General features: G+C 44.4%; 1 long non-coding RNA gene and 1 other non-coding gene across 2 annotated transcripts; one reads left to right on the top strand and one right to left on the bottom strand.

Moving 5' to 3' along the window:
• Nucleotides 1-876: 876 nt before the first annotated feature.
• Nucleotides 877-12,203, top strand: LOC107978320. The gene is made up of 3 exons (XR_003485931.2): nt 877-1,044; nt 11,190-11,282; nt 11,838-12,203. It is a non-coding gene; the product is annotated as an uncharacterized LOC107978320 (long non-coding RNA).
• On the bottom strand, nt 3,356-3,462 carry LOC113836037. The gene has a single exon (XR_003486030.1). It is a non-coding gene; the product is annotated as a U6 spliceosomal RNA (small nuclear RNA).
• Nucleotides 12,204-12,447: the final 244 nt, after the last annotated feature.

Below are 12,447 nucleotides of genomic sequence, written 5' to 3'. Positions count from 1 at the left end.
CTTTGGGCTGAGATGCCTGCAGGTCCCCTCCAGGTTGTTCTGTTTTGAAGACATGTCACTGTCATAGTGAGCAATGTCTCTGGAAACAACCACTGGCCAGAATTATTATTATTATTTTTGTCCTGAGCCAGCGTCCTAGACTGAAGTGTGAAGGAAATTCCCAGTCCGAGGTCTTCACTCACAATATTGCCTTTTGGTCCCTTGTTACATTAGCCAGAGGTGGCCTTTTTCAACCTCCTCATTTGAAAAGATCTAGGAGCCAGCAATGCCAGGCCATCTTCTCCCTCAAGGTTGGCCTTTCTGTTTCCCTCAAGATGTTGGGGGCTAGACCCCTGCAGTGGAGAAGGAGACTGATATCTGTCCAAGCCAGAGTGATATGGTTTGGACCCTCCTCTGACTGACTTACCACAAGTTCAAGACAGGTGGGGTATTACACTTGTAATTTCAGTACTGGAGAGGTTGAGGCAGGAGAATTGCTGTGAATTCAAGATCAGCCTGGGCAGCTGAGTGAGCAACAAGCTCAAAAAGAAAATCCAACTGAAGCAAGACTTGGAACTCAATACTTACTCATCTGTAATTTGGCCTCTGTTGGGTAGGACCACACACCAAGGATGACTGTTCTCTGTTCCACGATGTCTGAGGCTTCAAGTGGCAGATTCTGATGGAGGCTGGTGACTGAGTCAGCTACAGCTCCCACAAATCCAGTGACTGACATTGTTTTCAGAAGTATACAGCCAGAAAGGAAGAGGCAGGAGGATGCTGGGTTGCATTTTATGACCCACATGTATTAGTCAGAGTTCTTCAGATAAACTGAACCAAATGGGAAGAGGAGGGGTGGCAGGGGGAGGAGAGGGAGGGGCAGGGAGGAAGAGAGAGGAGAGAGGGAACAAGAACAAGTTTTACTTTAAGGAACTGATCCATGCTATCCTGGAGACTGGCAAGTCCACAGACCTCAATGTGAACTTGCAGGCAGGAGACTCACAGGCCTAATCTTGCAGCTCAAGTCGAAGACTGTTGTTGGCATGATCAGATTTCCTCAGGGAGGTCAGTCTTTGTTTATTCATTCCTTGCCTTGACAGAATGGATGGATGGATGAGGCCCATGTAGTTGGCTTTTTTTTTTTTTTCCTTACTCTTTGCTCTTTGGGGGCTGCCACCCAGCTCCCAAATAAATACACAGACACGTATTCTTACTTACGAATGCCCAGCTTTAGGTTGGCTTATATCTTTTCTTTCTTTCTTCCTTCCTTCCTTTCTTTCTTTCTTTCTTTCTTTCTTTCTTTCTTTCTTTCTTTCTCCCTCCTTTGGTTTTTTGAGACAGGGTTTCTCTGTGTAGCTTTGGAGCCTGTTCTGGAACTCATTCTGTAGACCAGGCCGGCCTCAAACTTGCAGAGATCCACAATATTGAGTTTTTCAATATGAGTTTCCAGTCTGCATGGAAAAAGGGGAGCAGTTGGAGATCCCGTGGCTATACACAGGATCACTTTAAATGAGAGCACTGTGAGTTGAGACTGCCAAGGAACTGCTGTGGGCGGGGAGGAGCACCCTCCCCCCAAACTGATGACTCTGCAACATTCTTCACAAGATGAGGTCAGTGCTCCCTCTGTCTCCATGGCACTTCCATTCCTACCAGAGCTGTGTGTGGTGTGAAGTTTGATCTTAAGGCTCAGAGCATCATAGTTAGAGATATAGATACCATAGGATACTATAAGACAGTTCTTGCAGAACTTTCCTCACTGTTGCAGAAGGACTCAGCTGTCCCATCTCTCCTATCAAAAGCCCACAGCAGCCTCCTCATGGATGTGTCATGCACGTGTCAGTATGCAAATGTGCTGGACAGTAATAATGAAAAGGCCCTGTGAATTTCTAAAATCCTTCAAGAGACCCAATCCAATGCAAAAAACAGTCTTTAATTAATTAATTAATGAGTTAACTGTATTAACTCGGTTCCTCTGTCTGTCTGACACAGCAGGTTGAGTGAGAAGGACTTGGAGGGACCGAGGGTGGTCCACCCTCCAATTTATTAGGGTGGAGCAAGGGGAGTGTCTGGGGTCTGAAACAGTCTTAGGATTGGTGCACTTTCGGGCTTGGGCGACCTGGCCGGTGTTGATTGGTCAGCTGGTTATTATGGCCTATAGGCCCTCCCAGGGATGTTGCTATGTTCTGTACCATCACTGTTACCATAAAGCACATCCAGAATCTGCCAGCTAACTTCTGATTGGATCCTTGCCACATGGAGGTATCTGGCTTCCTAGTGACTAAGGAGGTCAGGCAAGGTCAGGAAGCTCAGCACATGTTGCTGAGTTAGAGGTCTATATCTATCGGACTGTGTCTTTTCTGCAGCCTGTAATGGCTGCTAAAAGCAGGTGGCTGGGTGAGGGTCTGGTCCCTTCAAGGGAACGAAAGCTCTGAAGATTCCCATGAGAACACAGAGATGGGGAGCATTAAAAAGGAGCCAATGGCCGGGCTGTGGTAGCACATGCCTTTGATCCCAGCACTCAGGAGGCAGAGGCAGGCGGATCTCTGTGAGTTTGAGGCCAACCTGGTCTCCAGAGCAAGTGCCAGGATAGGCCCCAAAGCTACACAGAGAAACCCTGTCTCGAAAAAACAAAAAACAAAACAAAATAACAACAACAACAACAAAAAGAGGAGCCAATGATGTGACAACTGGAAGGCAAACCCCTGCAGCCACATCTGATAGGAAGGGATCAAGGAGGTGGTGAGGAAGGAGTCCTACCATCCCAGAGACCTCAGAGGAGATTCCAAGCAGTGGCCTCAGGAAACCCACACCAGTCAGGAGCAACTGGTCAAAAGTGACCCTGTCCAACACCTGCTATCCTGTGTATTGATGGGGGAGGTCCTTCTGTATGTATGTTTCTCTTGTTGGTTGATGAATAAAACACTGTTGGCCAATAAGGCAAGAAGATAGACGGGACTAGGAGACAAGGAGAATTCTGGAAAAGGTAGGCAGACAGAGCCTGCCACAGAGTCACCATGTGGGGCCCAAGAGAGTAGGACAATCCAGGCATTCTCTGGTAAAGTAAAGCCATGTAGAAATACATAGACTAATAAAAATGGATTAATAATTAAGACAGAGCTAGCCAATAAGAAGCCTAAGACATCGGTCAACAGTTTTATTTTGTATTTTTATTGTTTTATATGGAACAATTCACAAATTTTTTTAAATAAAGATTTATTTATTTATTACGTATACAAGATTCTGCCTCCATATATGCCTGCATGCCAGAAGAGGGCACCAGATCTCATTACAGATGGTTGTGAGCCACCATGTGGTTGCTGGGAATTGAACTCAGGACCTCTGGAAGAACAGTCAGTGCTCTTAACCTCTGAGCCATCTCTCCAGCCCACGATTCACAAATTTACATGTCATCCTTGCTCAGGGGCCATGCTAATAGTCTCTGTATCCTTCCAATTTTAGTATATGTGCTGCTGAATCGAGCATTTTTTTAAAATGACTTATTTATTTATTATGTATACAGTGTTTTGTCTGCAGACCAGGAGAGGCCACAAGATCTCATTATGGATGGTTGTGAGCCACCATGTGAGTGCTGGGAATTGAACTTGGGTCCTCTGGAAGACCTCTTAACTCCTGAGCCATCTCTCCAGCCGGCCAACAGTTTTATAACTAATATAGCATCTGTGTGTTTATTTGGGGCTAAGAAAGGCGGCGGGACCAAGACAGGACAAAGTGTTATTGTTTTGTTTAAAAAGAAGAAAAGAGAAATATTGAGACAGACATATTGACTATAAGTTTATTATAAGGGCCGGTAGAATGGGGAGACCAAGAAGAGGAACAGGGGTAATGGCTGACCGCCATGGCCGGTCGCCATAGAGAGACAGAGCGGGGAAACAGAGAGAGGGGACAGAGAGCAGGAACAGGGAGAGAGAGAGAGATAGCGCGAGCGTAAAGGGGCAGAGAGAGAGAGAGAAAGGTGCAGGGGCCTATCTTTTAAAGGGGTCCTCTGCACCTGTGTGCAGACTTCTTTCCCATGGAACCTTGGGCTGACCAGGGTATTGCCTGAGTGGATTCCACCAGGTAACAGGGGCAGGCCAGCATAATGCCTGAACCTTTCATTCCCACCTCTACTTATTATTAAAAAAAGGTGGGTGTTTAGACATGGCAGGTTAAGGAATAAGGGCGTCGACTTCTTAAGACTGCTTCCTGCTGACATGGGGGGCGTTGACCATCTTTGGGGGACCCGAGAAGGTTGGGGTGCTGCCACGTCCTGGGGAAGCTGGTTGTTTCATTGTAGTCCAGGCTGTATGCAACTCCCTGGCGCCTCTTAGACCTGGCAAGATGTTGACAGAGCAGAAGACAAGGTTGAGATTAGAAAAAAAATTTTTTCTTAGGTCCTGTCACTTGAGGGGAAGATTGTAAGATGAGGAAGGGGTTCCCAAGGAGTCCCAAGATGAGTGAAGGGAATTTGGGACCAGGGAAAGATTGAATATTACCTGGAGTGAATCTGACCTGTTTGGATCTGATTCAGCTCCCTGGAACTTACAAGAATCCTTAGAGTTTGTGGAAACATAAGTATTAGACACATTAGTAGCATATTCATGTTAGAAGCAACTTGGCTAAAAGCATTACCATTTTAAAACAGACAGATTTTTTTTTGACAATGAAAAGTATCATAATCTTGACCTTGTAGTTATGATCATATAGTGGTATTGTTGAACTTTACTATGAACAGTAGCATGAGAAATAGAGAAATCAGGAACATATTTTATTCTTTTTAATGTCTTAACTCATTTTATCATCATTTAAGCCTTTTTATCCTCAGGCCTTTATAACTACATTCTTAGACTTTCCTATCTTTATATAGATAAACCCTAAAATACCTGTTACTGGAATCTGTTTTGCTTTAAGCCGGCAAGACTATCAGTCGTCAAAAGCATCAGAGTTCTTGAGAAGGATAAGATTTTACCTGAATCAATGATTAAAGAATAACAGAGACTTGCCAGCAGGCTGTATGGACAGCCATCCCCAAGGTCCTCCATCCATAGTAGCGGGCTGCAGGACACCTGCCTTCTTGCTGATAACTTGTGACCTGTGGATTACAGACTTTGGGAAGACTCGCCTACCGTTGGCCCAAGCAACGCCGGGAAAGTCGATTCCGTTGTCCTCTTGTCCATGGTCTGGAATACTTTGTAGTAGTTGAGGTGAAGGGCAGGGTTGCTCAGTAACCAGCGTTGTCACTGAGATGAAGTTTCTTCAGTGCCCAGTCTTCTCGGAGGAAATGGGGTGGGCCAGCAGCTGGCCTATCTCTTTGTTATAAAAAGCTTTTTAACAAAACATTTTAAATGCCATATTCTCTAGATCTCTGAGCATTTGAGGGCTGTCTGTTTAGTATCTTAGCAGTTAAGTTTGTCTTTAGTTAGAGAAAAAATACCTTTTTGTAATAAAAGCTGTATCTTTGTAAACGGCTTACAGGATAAACTGAGTGGTATAAATATTTTGTTAATTTGAAATAGATCTTTATAATTTTAAATTTTCATCATCACTTAAAGATACATGAGTTAAATTTAAGTTGTATAGACTTAGCTTATATTTTAAGTAAAGGTAGATTAGAACTTTATGACTTTAAATGTTTACCATCATTTAAAGATATATAGCAATTTAGAAATATGAGACTTAGTATAGTTTAATTTAAGTTACATATAGAGCTAGATAAGTATAAAGTTAAATTACAGGTACAGAGATAAGCAGGACTGGATAACAGTAAAGGGGGAGTCAGATTGTAATCTCTGATCCGTACATTGTAGCAAACAGACAGGGGATTTAAAGAGACAGAGTAAACAGAGGGTCCTGGAAAGGCACAGTATTTAGTAAACAAGCCATGAACAACAGAGCCAGTGAAAGAAGAAAAAGACAAAAAATAAAATAAGAAGAAAAAGACAAAAATAAAATAAAAAGCAAAAAGATCTGGCAGAAATCAAAAATCTGGCAGACAGGTTTGCTCGAAAGGCCGCTGGAGCTGTGCGTGCCTACAGGTAGGTCACATGACCAAAACGGCGGCAACTGTAAGCCGCTTTTGTCTGTTTACCTGCTTGTTGGATGAAACCAGAAAGGTTCCTCTGTGCATTTCCCATGGGTGAGGCAGGTGGAGAACCGGCAAAAAGCTCCTCTACGGATGCACTGCCCGTGGGAGTTGCCAGGGGCCTGGCCCCGAAGGGGACACAGCTGTCCCGAAACTGAAAAAGGACCCAGCAGTCCGAACTGAAAAAAGCAAAAAAGCACCGCTCCTGGAGCGGGATCCCATGCCTGACCTTTAGGAAATGCACCCAACAAGTGAAAGAAATAAAAAACAAGATGTCAGGTGGCAGTGCTTGAAGTGAGTGGGTAGGCCTAAGCTAGGTCACATGGTTATGACCAAGATGGCGGCCCCCAGGGTAGCACACGTGGTTGAGGTGGCGACCCCCGTAAGCACATTTTCAATTGCCAGAAAAGTTTTAAACCTCATTTATGTGGAAAAATGAAAACCAGCAGACAAACAAAACTCTCAGAGCATCTCAAGCAGACATTGCCAACCAAGAAGAAACAGTCAGAGAAAGAACAAACAGAACAATGAGGGACATTCCCAGGTGAAAGAAAGTTCCCACTGGGAGGCAGAACTCCGCTCATTTACCTACTCACTGCCAGTAACCGAAAGATCCCGTAAAAATGTATTTCCCGTGGGCAAGGCCGAAAAATGTACAGATTGCCCTGTCTGAGAGCACCCGGCCCGAAACCGAAAAATGGACCCAGATTGAACAGCGCTGGGTCTGCCCCATGGGAACGGTTTGGGTTTCTTACCGGATTGTAGCGAATAGGCAGATCAGTGAGTTCCAGAAATACTTAGTTGGAAAATCGGCAAGTTGAATTCCGGCATCTCAGGCTGCTGCAGGCAGGAGGGAGTACCAGGAAAAGCGGAGATGAAAGTGGGTTGTAAGGTTACCCTTAGCCTAACATGCACCCGCCAGCAGGTCGCAGAAGGTATAAGGGCAGAGCCTTTCCACGTTGGGTGCCAAAATGTTATTCTTTTGTTTAAAAAGAAGAAAAGAGAAATATTGTTGAGACAGACATAAGATTATAAGTTTATTATAAGGACTGGCAGAATGGGGAGACTAAGAGGAGGAACAGGGTAATGGCTGACCACCATGGCCGGTCGCCATAGAGAGACAGAGCGGGGAAACAGAGAGGGGACAGAGAGCAGGAACGGGGAGAGAGAGAGAGAGAGAGGGCAAAGAGAGAGAGAGAGAAAGGTGCAGGGGCCTATCTTTTAAAGGGGTCCTCTGCACCTGTGTGCAGACTTCTTTCCCATGGAACCTTGGGCTGACCAGGGTATTGCCTGAGTGGATTCCACCAGGTAACAGGGGCAGGCCAGCATAATGCCTGAACCTTTCACAAAGAACCTCTGGTTACAGTGTATGATAGGCCTCTCAGCTTGTTGACCATTTCCCACACTTGGGGAAAGGAGCTAGAGGCCACATATGTTTCTTTTTTCATCATTGTACCCTAGTATTTGGTCCTTAAGAGGACCAACTTTTCCTTTTAAGACAGGGTTTCTCCAAGTAGCCCTGGCCATCCTAGAACTCACTCTGTAGACTAGGCTAGCCTCAGACCCACAGAGATCTGTCTGAGTCTGCCTCCGAAGTGCTGGGATTAAAGGTGTGTGCCACTACCACCCAGCAAATACCAATTTTAAATTAGAAACTTTAGGTGCAAAAAAAAAAAAGTGATAATAAATAAGTAAATAAGTACAGTCTGCCAGATATGATGGTTCACGCCTTTAATCTCAGCACTTAGGAGACAGAGACAGGTTTATCTCTGTGAGTTCAAGGCCAGCCTGGTCTATATAGTGTTATGCCCAGATCGCAGAACCCCAAAAATCCATCACCCAGGAAGAGACACACCGAATGCAAAAACAAAGCTGTCTTTATTACCAGTTGCAATTTGGACCTGCCCATTTGGGAACAAGCAGAGTGCTGCTTTTTGGCTGAGGAGGTTTTTAAAGGGGAAAGCTCAAAAAGACTGGATATCTTGAGATTACAAAGTTTTTGTGGTTACATAGGATAAAACAATAACTGTATGTTTAGGCAGGATGCAATTAAGCAGGAAGCAGTAGAGGAAATAAGTCTGTTGATTATCTCCTAGGTAGGCAGGGACTTTTACACCATCGAGTTGACAACTATCTGGTCTTTTTATTTGTTTGTTTGTTTTACTTATACAGCTTTCTGTCTGCATGTATACCTGCAGGCCAGAAGAGGGCACCAGATCTCATTACAAATGGTTGTAAGCCAAATGGTTGCTGGGAATTGAACTCAGAATCTCTGGAAGAACAGCCAGTGCTCTTAACCACTGAGCCATCTATCTCTCCAGCCCCTCTGATCTTCTTTAGGGACAGAGAAATGTTGACACAGCTGGGGGGTGTTATCTGTTCCCAGGCCTCTGTACCCAGTTCTTTGTTTAGCCTTATCTGTCAGGCTGCCTTTTTGGGAACTCAGAGAGGCTTGGAAATTTTCTTTTTCCTATATAGGCTTTGGAGTCTAAGTTTTAGACCTTTATTAATATTTTCCTTTCAGTAGTAAGTTTTAGGACAGTTAGTGCTACATAGTGAGACCCTTCAAAAACCAAACACACAAACAAAAGAAAATTAGCAACTTAATTTCTGAGGCCAAACCAGTGTTTCATGCCACTGGGAGAAGGCTAACATTTTCTGAGTGTCCTTCCTCCCTGAGATAACTGGAACAATTCATTGATGCTTTAAATGATGGAAGATGCTTTCACAGTGAATGCTGGGAACAGCTGCACAGGTCTCAGGATGGAGACAGGAGGGCCAGGAAGAAGGGAATTAATTCTCTTTGCCCTTAAAAGTGACATGTGGCCTGGAGCCCTTTACAACAAGCAACAGAGAGCACATCAGCATAAGAGGCTCTTCAGTTGACATCTTTGGGTCGGGTGTGTAGCTCAGTGGTAGGAACACAGCACCTGCTTAGCATCCTCGGGGTCTAGGTTCAATCCCAAACAACAAAAACATCACACTATAATAATCACTCTCATACTCTATGCCCCATTTCTGACTCATGTTTCCATATCTAAACATTCCCATAAATTACTTCAAAGATTTTCAGAGCTCCTAGGTAGAGTTATTTGCCCTCAAATGGTGGGAACTTTTTGAAAACCACTAAATTAGAAGTCCTTCATGTTAGTTGATTGGGTTGGGTTTTCTTTGCTGTGGCATCTAGCCTTGGGACTGATGTTTCCAGAGTGCCTTTGCATTTATCCCAGAACCCCATCTGTGTTTTTTAGTATTTTGTTAACTTGACACAAACTAGAGTCATCTGGGAAGAGGCAATCTCAGTTGGGAAATGTTTCTATTAGCTTGGTTGGAGGCGAGTCCCTGGGGCATGTTCTCCATTAATGCTTGATGTGGGTGGTATCACTTCTGGGAGGTGCTCCTGGGTTGTATAAGAAAGCAGCCTGAGAAGGCCAGTGAGCAGTGCTCCTCTGTGGCCTCTGCCTTAGCTCCTGTGTCTTGGCTCCTGCCTTGAGTTCCTGCCCTGACTTCTGTTCCAGTGGACTGTAAGCTGTAAGATAAAGAAAATCCTTTCTTCCCCACATTCCTTTTCCTCATAATCTTTATTGCAGGGATAGGAAGAAAACTAGGATACCACCCATTCCCTCAGACTGGTTTTCTTACAGGACAGTCTCAATGCCGCCTTTACTACTCACTCCTTCCAGGCTTTTATGCAAGTATACTCACCAACTTCTGCAGTTGTCTATTTCATGCTTCCCTCCCATGCTGAGTTCCAAGCTCCAACAGGCACTGACCAGGCCTGTCTGGCCCACCATTTCAGTGTAGCCTCCTAGCACAGCAGCAGGGCAGAGGTGAAAATAGCCTTTCAGGTTCTCAGTTAAATAGAGAAACACCGTGTGGGCCCAGTAGTTTTTCTCATGGTATATATCTGCATTGGTTTGAATAAAAACAATCCCAATAGGCTCATATGTTTAAATGCTTGGTCCCTGCTTGGTGGAACTGTTTGGAAAGGATTAGAAGGTGTGGCCTTTTTAGAGGAGGCATATTTCTGGGGGTTGGCTTTGAGGTTTCAAAAACCCATACCAGGCCCAGTTTCTCTCTCTCTCTCTCTCTCTCTCTCTCTCTCTCTCTCTCTCTCTCTCTCTCCCCTCTCTGCCTGCTGCCTGCAGATCAGGATTTAAAGCTCTCAGCTACTACTTCAGTGCCATGTTTGTTTGCTTCTCCCCATAATGATCATGGACTAACCCTCTAAAACTGTAAGGAAACCCCAATTAGTTGTTTTCCTTTATAAGAGTTGCCTTTGTCATGGTATCTTCATAGCAACAGAGCAGTAACTAAGACAATGTCCAAGACAATTAAGGTGATGCTAGTACATACCACAAACACAACTGGACTTTTGAAATATTATGCTAAGGGAAAACAAGCCAGATACAAAATACCACTTTTTTTTTTTTTTTGAGACATGCATCCCTGGCTGTCCTGGAACTCCACTCTATAGACCAGGCTAGCCTCTAACTCACAGAGATCTGCCTTGCTCTGCCTCCCAAGTCCTAGGATCAAAGGTGTGTGCCACCACTGCCCAGCTAATATCACACAGTTTATGATTGCAATTTCATGCAACTTCCAAACATGCAACTCTATAAAGACAGAAAGTAGAGTACTGGTTGCCAGAGACTTGGGGAGGGAAGTACCAGGGAGAGACAGGAGAGAGCAGGGAGTGACTACTAGTGGCTACTGGCTTCCTTTGATGACGTAAATGCTTAAGAACCTGAGTGTAGTGATGATCCACTACGGACTGAACATACTCAAAACATTGACTTGTAAACTTTAAAATGATGAATTTTATGATCTATGAATTGTCTCCTAGTTAAGAAAAAACAACAACAAAGCACTGCCATATGTTTGTATATGTTGGACGAGTGAGTGAGTGACTCATCTCTGGAAAAGATAGCAAATCAGCCTCTCTGGATCTACTCCCGGCCTTTCTGGTTTCTCTTGCTAGTTCTGGCTCATGAGAAAAGTTTGCTTTAAAGGTTGCAGTGTTGGCACCTGGTGTGAGAAAGGGGTGTGGCTGTGCTTTATCTGTGCCTCTGTAAGGGCTGCCAGCATCCCCTGGATTTGGTCCATCACTGACATTTTTATTAACTTTCAGAGAGGAAGTCAGAGGTGAAGATGGCCACACCCACAAAGAAAATGACTTCTGGGAGTGTCAGACTAACAAAAAGACCTGGAATCATTTTAACCAGTGAGTGTGTGAGTGTGTGTGGTACAAGTCCCAGTTAGAATTTTTATTTACTTTATTGGAGGTTTCACACATTTACCTAAGAAGCTAAAAGAAATGGGCTGGTACTCTCTGCTCTAAGCAGCCAAGCACCTGGGGAGGTTCATAAAAGTGGCTACATTCTATCTTCACATAAGGTCAGAGAGTTTGAGCCTATTATTGCTCCTTCAAGGTTAAACTACAATGTGTTTGGCCTAAGGTGTGGCAATTGTGTGTTTTGCCTAGACAACAGGATATTTGGCCTAAGGTGTAGTTAATGGATGTCTTACCTTAACAACAGGATATTTGTTTTAGGCTGTGGTTACTCAGTGTTTTGGGTGTTAAGGAGGTAATTATATTTGTTTGTTCCTTGTATAGTGGTAAGGAAGTCTTTTGCCTTGCCCCCTTTTGATTGGGGTATATAAGAACTTTGAGCAATAAACTTGGGGCTGATCCTAGTATTCACTGGATGCCTGCCCAACTCTATCTTCTGTTTCTTATCTATTTCTTTCCTCAATCCATACTCCTCCTTTTAAACAGGGACCGGATAAGTCAGCTGGACTGGACAAGCACACCCAACAAAGTGGCTGTGTACAGTTCCAGGCCTGGAAGTACGAATTTATGGATGGGAGCAGACACACCCATGTGGATGTGGTCAGAGGGCCTTGTTTGATTGGCTGAAGAAATGACACTTTTAGGGCTTATCTATTTGGATGTCTCTGCTCTGAGACAGGGTGGAAAGGACAGATCTGTGGTATGTATCCTTCCTGTGAAGCAAAGAAATCATGGGAGAGTCTTTGTCAGGAAAAAGACAGATGGGGTCCTTTGAGATGGCTCAGTGGATAAAGGCACCTGCCTACAAGCCTGAGGACCTGTTTCCATCCTTGAACCCACGTGGTAGAAGGAGAGACCCAAATCCTACAGAAACTGTCCTCTGATGTCCATGTGAGTCTGTGTGTGTGTTTGTGTGTGTTTGTGAGTATGTGTCTGTGTCTTAGTTGGTGTTTATATCGCTGTGAAGATACACCATGACCAAAGCAACTCTTATAAAGGAAAACATTTCATTGGGGTGGCTTACAGTTCCAGACATTTAGTCTATTATCATCATGGCAGAACGTGATGGCATGCAGGCAGACAGACATGGTGCTGG

This window comes from Cricetulus griseus, chromosome 5 (genome assembly GCF_003668045.3).
Source record: "Cricetulus griseus strain 17A/GY chromosome 5, alternate assembly CriGri-PICRH-1.0, whole genome shotgun sequence".
Lineage (NCBI taxonomy): Eukaryota > Metazoa > Chordata > Mammalia > Rodentia > Cricetidae > Cricetulus > Cricetulus griseus.
The sequence above is the reverse complement of the archived record's forward strand: the minus strand, read 5'-3'. Positions and strand labels throughout refer to the sequence as shown.